The 11,448-nt window shown below is 38.7% G+C and overlaps 1 protein-coding gene and 1 pseudogene across 1 annotated transcript in view; one reads left to right on the top strand and one right to left on the bottom strand.

Moving 5' to 3' along the window:
* Nucleotides 1–1,904: 1,904 nt before the first annotated feature.
* Nucleotides 1,905–2,401, bottom strand: LOC115524082 (annotated as a pseudogene).
* Nucleotides 2,402–10,866: 8,465 nt separating this feature from the next.
* Nucleotides 10,867–11,448, top strand: part of SLITRK3 (SLIT and NTRK like family member 3) — a 9,208-nt gene continuing 8,626 nt past the window's right edge. The window contains exon 1 of the mRNA XM_030330429.1: nt 10,867–10,968. The gene's annotated coding sequence lies outside the window, so the exon portion shown is untranslated. The remainder of the gene's footprint in view (nt 10,969–11,448) is intronic.

Raw genomic sequence — 11,448 nt, 5'->3', positions numbered from 1 at the left:
AAAAATTCTTAATCACTTCAATTTCAAATCAGTGTTTGGGAAATTCTGACAGGATAAACATAGAAAAATTATTTCATCAATATTTCATCTCAAATGTTTATTTCTATGTGTTTGATACACAAATATATCAGCTTTTCAACATATACCATTATATTCTAAAGAAAAGTAAGATTTTTTTTTAAATAGAGACAGTATGTATCAAATACTCAAACTATATTTTTTGTGAGTTTGTAAAATGTGTGAAAATGTGCTGAAAGGATTAAAAAGAATGGTAACTCTTTATGTCTCTATACCCTCAACTCCTAGCACTATGGAATATGAAAACATACGTGTCAACTAACTGATTCCTAAATTATATGACTTATATGTTGCACTATGGTTAGGGTTATATTGAACTTCTTAGAAAGGCAACATGCTCAAATACACAGTTTAAGATTACAAGCAGAATAAATAACATTTGGAAACTTACATATAATAACAAATTAAACACTGACCAAACACAGATGTGTCCAACTTTTACAAAGTAAAATGTGATACGTGAACATTTAGATGTAACAAACAGATAAATTAGGGGATAAAGCTCCCCACCACAAATGTTTTGACCTTACAAAATCATTCTTTACATAAAAACTCACCAGAATTTATACAATGATTTGAATGAAAAATATTCACATGTATAAACATGAAAAAAAAGTGAGACATTAATGAGAAGGGTAGACATGTAAACTTTATAGCCAAAGATACTGTTTCTATGCTGATCAGAATGAAAGGCTGAAAATCATAAGAGTTGATGCTACATGCAAAAGAGATGATTAGGTGGCTAGGGCAAGGAGAAGAAGCATCATGGCCATGTGTTGTCCCATGAAAGAGGGTCTAAAATTAGCCTTAAGACATTGAAACAAGAAAAAATATTTTTTAAAAGTGTAAATCTGGGGCACCTGGGTGGCTCAGTTGGTTAAGCGTCCGACTTCGGCTCAGGTCATGACCTCGTGGTTTGTGAGTTCGAGCCCCGCGTGGGGCTCTGTGCTAACAGCTCAGAGCCTGGAGCCTGCTTTGGATTCTGTGTCTCCCTCTCTCTCTCTGCCCCTCCCCTGCTCATGCTCTGTCTCTCTCTGTCTCAAAAATAAATAAAACATGAAAAAAATTAAAAAAAAAAGTATAAATCCCCAAATAAGAGTATAACAAAGAAGCAAATTATTTCTTTTTTTTTTTTTTTTAATTTTTTTTTCAACGTTTATTTATTTTTGGGACAGAGAGAGACAGAGCATGAACGGGGAAGGGGCAGAGAGAGAGGGAGACACAGAATTGGAAACAGGCTCCAGGCTCTGAGCCATCAGCCCAGAGCCCGACGCGGGGCTCGAACCCACAGACCGCGAGATCATGACCTGGCTGAAGTCGGACGCTTAACCGACTGCACCACCCAGGTGCCCCTGAAGCAAATTATTTCTATTTTCACAATTTAGCATGTAAAACTCAAAGAAAGCAAAAATAGTCCAAGTCAAAGACCCACATAGGACTAAAGAACTAAAATAACATGGGGACTCTAAATATTTGTCTTTTACTGTGAACTAGGATGAAGAATCTATGTATGTGTTCTATTGCTATATAGCAAATTACCACAATCTTTGTAGCTTAAAACAAAGCACACTTATTGTCTCACAATTCTTATAGGTCAGTAATCCAGGCATGACTTAGATGAGTCCTCTGCTCAGTCTCACAAAGTGACAATCTTGGTATCAATTGGGCTGTTTGTTTGTTTTAATGTGAACCAGAAATGTTTGTTGCAGAAATTTGGCCAAGATTCCTACTGGGTGGCCCCTGTTGCAGTTGGACTGGGGCCCTCCATCCAGGCCTGGGTAGGTAAAATAGAAAAGGTTACAAGGAGCATGTCTGAGGCCAGGGCTTCAGAGCTGCAAGATGATGTTAGGGGCCGGGCTGCAAGTGCAGCCTATACCATCTGGCTCCACATGCAGGGACTTCACTATGTCATCCTCTTCTACCATGGAAAACCTCTTAAGCTGGTGTTTTCCAAAGACAGACACCAATGAATTATCTAGTAGCAAATCCATCTCCTTTCCAAAGGCCCCTGTGGGGTCAGACAAGAGCCTAACCTTGTCTCCAAAGTTGTGAGCTCATCCCCACTTTTCAGTCACAAAGACATCATTAAAACTTGACATGCTACTACCTGGACCCCTTGGACTTCAAAGCCTCAGCCGGCTCCACAAACCCTAGCAGGTGGGTCTTGGAACATTCGGGGGTAAAGGCCTCAGGGATTCCAAACAGCACCCCCTTCATGCCCCTGAACAGCTCTGCCAGGTTCAGTTTGTTCCCCTCCTAAAACCACCACTGAAGGGATGGAATCTCCCACCTCGACTGGGGCCATGGCTGAACTGGCGCTGCTGAAACCATAGGCCTTGCCAAGCATCTACTCCCTGACTCATTGCTGGCCCCCTCCTGCTCCCACTCCCACCCATGCTGCAGATAATGGCAGCTGCCCAGACAAGAACCAAGCCTGCTCAGCCACCAAGAAGGTTCAGCCCAACCAGCAGCATGCCCATCCCAGAGACACTGGGCTGTATCCTTATCTGGAGACTTGGTTGGGGAAGAATGTGTTTCTAAATTCAACTAGGCTGTTGGAAGAATTCATTGCCTTAGATTCTTCAAGTTCACCAGGAGAAAGTGTCTTCATTTTAGGGAGGACACTAGTCTGTCTTTTAAGGACGTGCACCTAATTAAGTCAGGCTGACCCAGAACAATCTCCCTTCCAGCTAACTCAAAATCACCGATTTGGGATTCTACATCTGCAAAATCCCTTAACCTTTGCCATTTTCTATTGGGTAAAAAAAGTTACAGGCTCCACCCACACTAAACTATGAAGATGAGATTATGCAAGGATGTGACACATTGGGGATCACCTTAGGTTGTGTCCACAATGGGATCTCTATAAAGACACAAGAGATTTTTTGCTTACCATGCAAAAGCTTAAGTGGAACAGCTTGGGGAGAATGGAAGTGCAAGGACATTTTGTCCCCTTTGGGATCAAGGCAGAGACATGGATATATTTACTATAGGAGTTTTACAGCTGCATAGTTATATCTAACAAAGAAATATAATGAGGAAAATACAGACAAGTCATTTCATCAGGAAGAACACGGAAGCAGAAGGTTGGTGCAATGAATTAAAGAGTGATGTCAGGCTCTTGGTCAGGCAGGAATTGGGACAATGAAGAGCATAGATGCCAGCATGGCTGCAATGGCTCTGTGGACTAGACATGTTTGTGTCACCTGGAAGCCTGTCCACAGCCCCTCACACTGAATCATCCATGCTCTGAACTGGCTCAGCCTTACTGGACGAGGAATACATCTGAGCAAAAAGAATACATTCAGAGACTGACCAGAAACTTATGGTCTATGTGGCCTTACTGGAAAAAAAAAAAAAAATAAGCCTGTTCAATTAAATGTTCAGGAATTTGAACTAAAGTGAAAGACAGAAGTTGCTAGTTGGTGGAGAATCCTGCAGCTGAAAGGCCATGTAGCAATTATGAGCTGTATGCTAGCTGATGCAGAGAAAGCAGCTTAGCAGAAGGAAAAAAAAAATGGTGCAGACTCAAAAAGAAGTAGAGATTAGAGAGAACATTCACTCATTTAATTCCTCTAATACATTTGTATAGAGTTCCTATTATGCACAGGGTACTGTTCTAGGTGCCAGCAATACTGCAATGAATAAAACAAAGCGCCTGTTCTCATGAAACTTATTCTGGTAGTGGGAGATAGACGGTAAAAATGCATGAGCATATAAATTATATTTCATGAGGAGAGAAAACTGTGGGAATAAAAAATAAAGCATGCCATGAAGTTTAAAAGCAATGGGGGAACTGCTACTTGGGGCAGCCATGGTCAGCAGTGCATGTTTGATGGTGTGTTCTTGGAACAGAAACCTGAATGCAGTGCAGTTGCCAGCCAGCCGTGCTGATAACTGTGGAAAGGGTTTGCCGGACAGAGTGCACAGCGGATGCAAAGACTCTGAAATAGGTATGTGCTTGGTGAATCAAAGGAATAACAACGGGCAGGGGGAGTATGCCTGGTGGAGTGGGAGCAACAAACCAAATGATGGGGTATAAGGTCAGAAATGGAGTGAGCAAAAAGATCCCACTGGGCTCATGAACCTGGGTCAGAATGCTAGCTTTGGCCCAGAGAGATGGGAAGCCACTAGAGGGTTACTGAAAGATAAGAGCAGCCTTACGTTTTTAAGAATCATTCTTGCTGCTGTGGAGAACAGATGGGAAGTGAGGGAGGGAACAGGGAGACCGTGTGGACCCTGAGAGATACAAAGTGTGGCCTAATTTCCAATTATGTTCCCCATGAGGTCTGGCTGTACTTGTTTCAGTACTTGAATTTCCGTGAGATAACACTGCAAAGCCTTTTAAAAAAAAATATCCCCCTTTTCTTAAACCGGATTGCCAAAGACTCTAATGAACGTTAAACATATTCAAGACTTGGGTATTTTGGCTTTTTATGTATTTTGGCATAAGAGCTAAACGGTAGTAGAATTTTAAAAACACATGTTACTTTTTTATAAATGATAGAAAGTGCTTGCACATTGGGGAGTTGATGTCAGACTACTAAATTGTTGAACATAATTATTTTTCCAGGGTGTTGGCTTAAACCCATAGAAAAAAAGGTCAGCTCCCAAAGATAATCCATCTGATCTTTTGTGACATAAATGTTTCAAGAGTTTCTAACTCAATGAATATTCTCATCCAATATCAATAAAATAAATATGATGAAACTTTTATATCTTATGGATGACTATTTTGTTACATTTTGAGTCTTCGAAACTCTGTTGCTTCCCCTATTAGAGACAAAACAATTTTAGAAACAAAACAAAGATTTTATAAAGAACCCATTATTTTTAAATGTTATATCCTCCCAACCCACACCCATACACACACACACACACACTCATATATGTAACATTTTTTAGATGTGTAAACATATTTTGGCTACTTTTTTATGGCATTTCTAATAAAATGTCACAAAATAAACCATAGAGTGTTTTAATGGGCAGGTGAGGGAAGTTAGCAAACACACTGTCACTGTCTTAATCACATGAAACATTTCACCACGCCACTGTCAATGAACATATGTAACTAATACAAGAAATTTTAAAAAAGTTTTAGGTCAGACTATCCTTTAAAAATAACAAGGGTACATTAAAATACATGCCCAAATATGCAAATATTCTTTATCTTTTATTTATATTTTTGGTGACACTCTCTAGAAAGTATTTTATATCTTTTGGATGAGGGTAAATTAATAGCATTATAGGTTCCACATTATTTGATAATTTTTGCTGTCATTAAAAAGCAGTGAATGGCATCTTAGCTGTTCCACATATGTTTATTAAATCACATTATTCTTCTTATTTAAAATATTTGTTAAAAGTAACATTTGTAATAAATATTTCCCCACTCACCAAATTCTTAAAAAACAGTACTATTAGAGAAAATAAAATTCAGACCATTCACCTGTGAAAAAAGAGTATTTTGTTGGATATGAAAGGGAAAGGATTGGCACCCATAGAATCAGATATTTTCCTGTGTGAAAATACATAGACAACATCAATTTCAATACTCAAAAGACAGAGTTACAGATATTAGAATCACTAAACAGTAATTAACAACACAGAAATGTGCAAGGAGATTTAGATAGAACATTAAAACTAAAAGAAGCTATATCCTAAGTAATTCAGCAGAGTGACACAGATGAGACAGCCAAATTCAAAGAAACTTTACTTCTTTGGATTTAAGTCACCTTAAAAAATTGTTAACATTCAGATATATATTCAGTGTTTCATAACATTTTTGTTCTATTCTTAAAATGCAAAGTTGTACATAATATTTCCATTATCTGTGAATTCCAGCATACAATCATATTAAGCCTTTTATCTTGTCCCATACTTGGTAAGAAAGAATTTTTCATAAGGTTTTATATTGAAATCAGCCTCATTTAAAAATATTCATTTCATATTCATGTTCTCAAATAGCTTTCAAAAATTCAAAGACCAGGGGAAATTTGATTTGACTTATAAATATCTATGGGTATTGTTTAGGCTTTCTGGCCTCTTTAGCTGATGCCAATACTATTCCTCTTACGATGCTGTAGTTAACTTTAAATTAGTAGATTAAGAGGACACATATACAACTTCAAATGTGGTTCCAAAGGGATTTACATGAAAACTAGCTAAATTATTTTAAATATTTCATAAGTAACTTTCAAGCACTATAATATTAACATTTTTTCACTTTAGGGTAGTTACCACAAATTCTATAGTTTCAATTATCTTCTCAATTTAAATGAGTCCTTTTCTAGCTCTCACTCATTTCTTTTTGTTTGAGAGAGAGAGAGAGAGAGAGAGAGAGAGAGAGAGAGAGAGAGAATATCAAGCAGGCTCCACACCCAGAGTGGAGCCTAATGAGGCAGGGGACTCCATCTCATGACCTATGAGATCATGACCTAAGCCAAACTCAAGAGTCAGTCGTTTAACTGACTGAGCTACCCAGGCACCCAAGCCCTGGCTCATCTCTTGAAGACTGTTTCTACATTTCTACCTGGCAGGTAAGTTTCTCCATTTGCATGAAAATAAACCTAATTCGAATAAGTAGGAAGTTCATTACCTTAGATTTGTAAGCAAATAAGACTACTTAACGGGAAGTAAAAGAAAATATATTTTTTTAAGTTTGTCTCAAATTTGTTCTACCAATTAGATTTGTCCCAAAACAAAATCAGCTGCCCTGAAATGTACCAAGCTCCACATCACAGGCAATATTAAATCATAGTCTGAATAGCAATTTGGCAAAGAACAGTGAAATTGGGATTTGAATATCACATAATTGGTCAGACTAGATAACCTTTCAAGTCCCTCTTAATTCTTAGATTCTATAATGTTATAAAATTATTTTCATTCCCTTTTCTCATCATATATTAAAAAAAGAAAAAACTCCTTTCACTACTAAAACTTATGTGATTTACCTCTTTCCACTACATATAATATCTATTCATTATTTCCTGATGTATTATTCAATAGTTTAATTCATTTCAACAAATATATTTGATTAATTTCCTCTTATCTTGATCTTTCAAGATTTTTTTTCAGTAGTTTTAATCTTAACATCTACAATCAATTAATTCCAAATAATTTTAGAAAATCACTTATGAAGGGAACAATAACTTTCCATGCTTAATCCAGACTACAAAAAATTTGGAGGCTTTGTTCATATTAGATAAACTCTGGGAGTTCTAAAATAGTCCACTTAATCTTTGAGATTAAAACACACGTTTACTTCAAAGATAACCTAAATTTTCATTAGGTTGGGAGTTTACAAAGTGCTTCTAAATGTTTTAGTGAAACAAAATAGAAAAGATCAATGTCTAATTGAATACCTTGTAACTACTTCTCTATATTTATAGCTTGTCAATTATAATGATAATGCAGGTATCACAAATATGTTGATTCACTAAATTTTACAAGATGTTTTCAAGAAAACAAAGTTATCCATAGCTTTGGAACTTATGCAAAATATAAAATCTTTCAAACATGTTTCTACTGTGGAGCTAGAGGAAGATTTACAAAAGGAAACGTTTATGTAAGTATATAACCTTCAGTCTCTATTGTTTAATCCTTTGAATTCTTGCAATAAACACTAACATTTAATTTCTGTTTTATCATATTTTTATCTGCTTAATTTTTATAGGCTAAATTTTCATTTGCAAAATTGTATTGTGTGAGTAATTGTGTTTTCAATTGTTTCAAAACTGGTATCAAAAGTTGCTCAAATGAAGAAACAATTGGCTTTTTGATAATTATCAAGCATGTAGTTTGTTGGCCTGAAAACTATTTGGAACAAACAAAAAGAGAGAGAGAGAGAGGGAGGGAGAGAGAGGGAGAGAGACAGGCTTCATGAATGCTTGTGCAAACACAGATGAATACGATATATAGATGATTTAGGTATGCCATACATAATCATAAATTACTGCAGAGTTTAGAACTTTCTTGGGTGAATGTTCCATGATAAAAGGAGCTCTCTACTATTACTTAAATTAGTATTAAATCTTTCAAAATGTATTTATTTTATTTAAATCAGAGGGAGTAAAATATATACTAGATAAGAAAAAAATGTAACTATTGTATTCATTTTATTTTTCTATTTTTTAAAAGTTTATTTATTTATTTTTGAAAGAGAGAGAGAGAGGAGGGGAGGGTAGAGAAAGAGAGGGAAAGAATCCCAAGCAGGCTCTGCACTGCTAACCCAGAGCCCGTTGTGAGGCTTGAACCCACAAACCATGAGATGAAATCAAGAGTCAGATGCTTAACTGACTGAGCCACCCAGGCGCCCCTACTTTATTCATTTTAATACCACTGTCTCTCTCTGGAAAATGACAGAACAGTTCAAAGGAAATTGAGAAATACTGTTGTCCTTGGAACTAAAAATACGTATGTCAAATCAGTAATATAACCATATTTAATTACATTCTGAATGTTATTTCTACATTTTCCTTTCATCCTTTATGCATCACATATAAAGAACACAGTATTTTCATAACAGTTCTTCCTTTTCACAATATAAATTGATTAAAATAAAACTATGGACATGTAAATAAATACCTTTGCAAAATGCACTAAAAAATCACAACAAAGAATCACTCAAAGGCCCGTCACAATCATTTAGCCCACAACATTTTTATCTGACCTGAAATATTTGTGTTGGAAGCACTCACTTTTAACTCTGAACCGTTCTAGCTATTCAATCTTCTGTAGCTCCCCAGTACCAACAGATCATAACCAACATCTGCTCAGTTAATCTATTAACACATTCAACGTTCTTTGATCAACAAATAACATTGAAAATCAAATGAAATTTAAAAAAAGCTCCAAAAAGTTAAAGAGATTCAGCTATTTCAGGAATGACTTCTTTCAGGGTTACTCTAATAGCCTCCAGCCTTGAGGCTCAGGGGCATGTGTGTGATTTCACACTTGCCCACATAGAATATGGTGTACTCAGGAGTGATTCTCCTCAAATTGAGCAACCACCTGAAACGGCCAGAAACATCTTTATGACTCATCAGCCTACTGATGTAGCTCATTTCTCCTAAATCAGACTGATTTGTTATAGGGATGACCTTTTTCACAACCTTTCCTGGATATATCTCGTTAAAACTCAATTTTACAGAACTAGTAAGTGAAAAACCCCAAACAAGTGTTCTTCTCTTATCCATGTCTCCACATATATAAAATCCACACAGACGCACTTACTATCCAAGAAAGTACTGAGGAGGGATTCAACTCTGGGCCAGCAGATCTGAAAAACTATATTTAAAAGTATAGGTTTTGATATCATGTTGTTTTTGCCACTTTCTAGGTCCCTAGGAGATACCCTACTAATCTAAAAAGTCTTAACACTATTGTGGAGAACAAATTGAAACACTATGTTAAAAAGGACATCTAAATTCACTCTATGCACAACCAACAAACACAGTTGCCATACTGACTTTGGCTAATATATGTGTAAAATCCAAAGAAATTCCACAGGCCCCTGGTTTCCACTCTGACCAGTTCCATCATCTTCTCTCTTTTAATGGAGGTAATACAGACACTAGACTTGTGGTATAATACACATATAAGATAGAGTAACAATGGCATAATATAGTGTATAGTGAATCCATTAAATCAAGGCTAAAATCATACCTCCAGGCCTGTTTCTCAAAGATTTCCACATATGAAAGAGAGTACTCTTTGCCAGGGTTGAGTTAGCTCCTTTGAGAGCTTTTAAAAACAGGGTCGAGGTAGTTTATGTCTACAATTATAAACTAGCTACACAACTTGGCTTGTCTTGGATAATTTTGTTCCATTCACTTCAGTTAGGGATGGCAAGAGATACGAAGATGATTCCTGGGACTACTTTCTATTCAGTTTGAAGTTAGTGGAAGATTGCCCTCTCTCCAACACAGTCGCTGATGAGAAGAATCTATTAAACAGATCTGCGTTGGTTTACACTGCAGACTGAATGGAGCATTAAATGACTGCATTAGTATGACTGCAGTGGGGGTAATGGTCGCCTCCAGTGGGTATATAATGTTGTAATAATACTCTCACATAGGTGCGATAATTGCTCAAGTGTCCTCATTTACTTGGTCACGAAATGGTACCCAGCATCTCCCCAGCAGATGCCCCCCACACCGCCCCTCACCCTAGTTTTATTTCCTCCCTCTTAGCAAGTGTAAACAGATGAGAAAAATATGTGTACTTCCAAAATGTCACCTATGTATCATGAAGCGGGGAGGGGGGGGGGCACTGCAAATCACTTGGAAACAGCTTCTACGAGGCATTTAGCGATACCGCCCATCAACACAGCTCAGATGCTCTTAATTTGATGACCCCGCCCGAACCCCTTCGGGCCTGGGCTGTAATTTTCCAAACAGCCACCCCTCATTTGCAAATAAAAGTTAAAATCAATCCACAGACACAGAATGCTGACTTCCTGCCACTCAATTTTACAAGGTTTCTCTTTGTAGAGCTGCCAGATTGTGACCCATAAAGGGGGAGGGGGGGATGAGAGGAGAGAGAGAATGAGAGAGAGCATGATACAGAGAGAGAGGAGAGAGAGAGAAGAGAGAGATCACTTGCTTCCTTGCTTCCTAAGCAGGGATTTGCCTGCGATGCGCGGCGAGAGGACTGCGGCGGCTGATTTACACAGTTGGCGCGGAGGAGGGGCCGGGGGTGCGGGGGGGAGGGGGGACAAGCTGGCGGAGGCTCCCGCGATGGGCTGATCTGGGGGCTCCCGAGCGCCTCTCCCTCTGTGCGCGATTTGGGGGCAGCAGCTGATGGATTTGCATTCGGGTTCCAGCTTGGCGTTTCCTATACTGCCTCCTAAAACCCGACCTGGAGCTCCCAGTTTAGGTGCAGACGTTGGTGAGTAACGTGTGATCCGATTTTAGTTATTTCCTAAGCCATTAAAGTGGCACTTTTAAAGCAGGTCAGTCTTAAAAGATGCCGCTGCCGCGAGCGTCTCCTTGGCCTGAAACGTTCCGCGGTCCCCTTCCCCGCCTCCCACCCTCTCCCGCTCGAGATGTGAGGGTGCTTGAATGGTGAGCTGTCAGGGGGGCTCACTCTCTGCCCGCTGGATCGCTTCACCTTCGTGCTTTGCCGGAGATTTCCCCCCGCCCCAGTCGAAGTCGAATTTGGTGTGTACAGCCATACCGTTGTATTTGTATCCTCTTTTTCTCTCTACCCCCGCCCTCCCCCCCCCCCCCCCCCGCTTCGCCGTCTGGCCAATGCTGGGATCTGGGATCTAGTCGCCCCCTTCCTGCCTCCTTCCCTCCCCTCCCCAACCCCTTCTCTCATCTACACACCACCCACCCCCACTCCCACCTACCCAAAGGGTCAAGAGCA

This window comes from Lynx canadensis, chromosome C2, assembly GCF_007474595.2.
Source record: "Lynx canadensis isolate LIC74 chromosome C2, mLynCan4.pri.v2, whole genome shotgun sequence".
Lineage (NCBI taxonomy): Eukaryota > Metazoa > Chordata > Mammalia > Carnivora > Felidae > Lynx > Lynx canadensis.
Note: the sequence above shows the minus strand (reverse complement) of the source record. Positions and strands in the feature narration are given on the sequence as shown.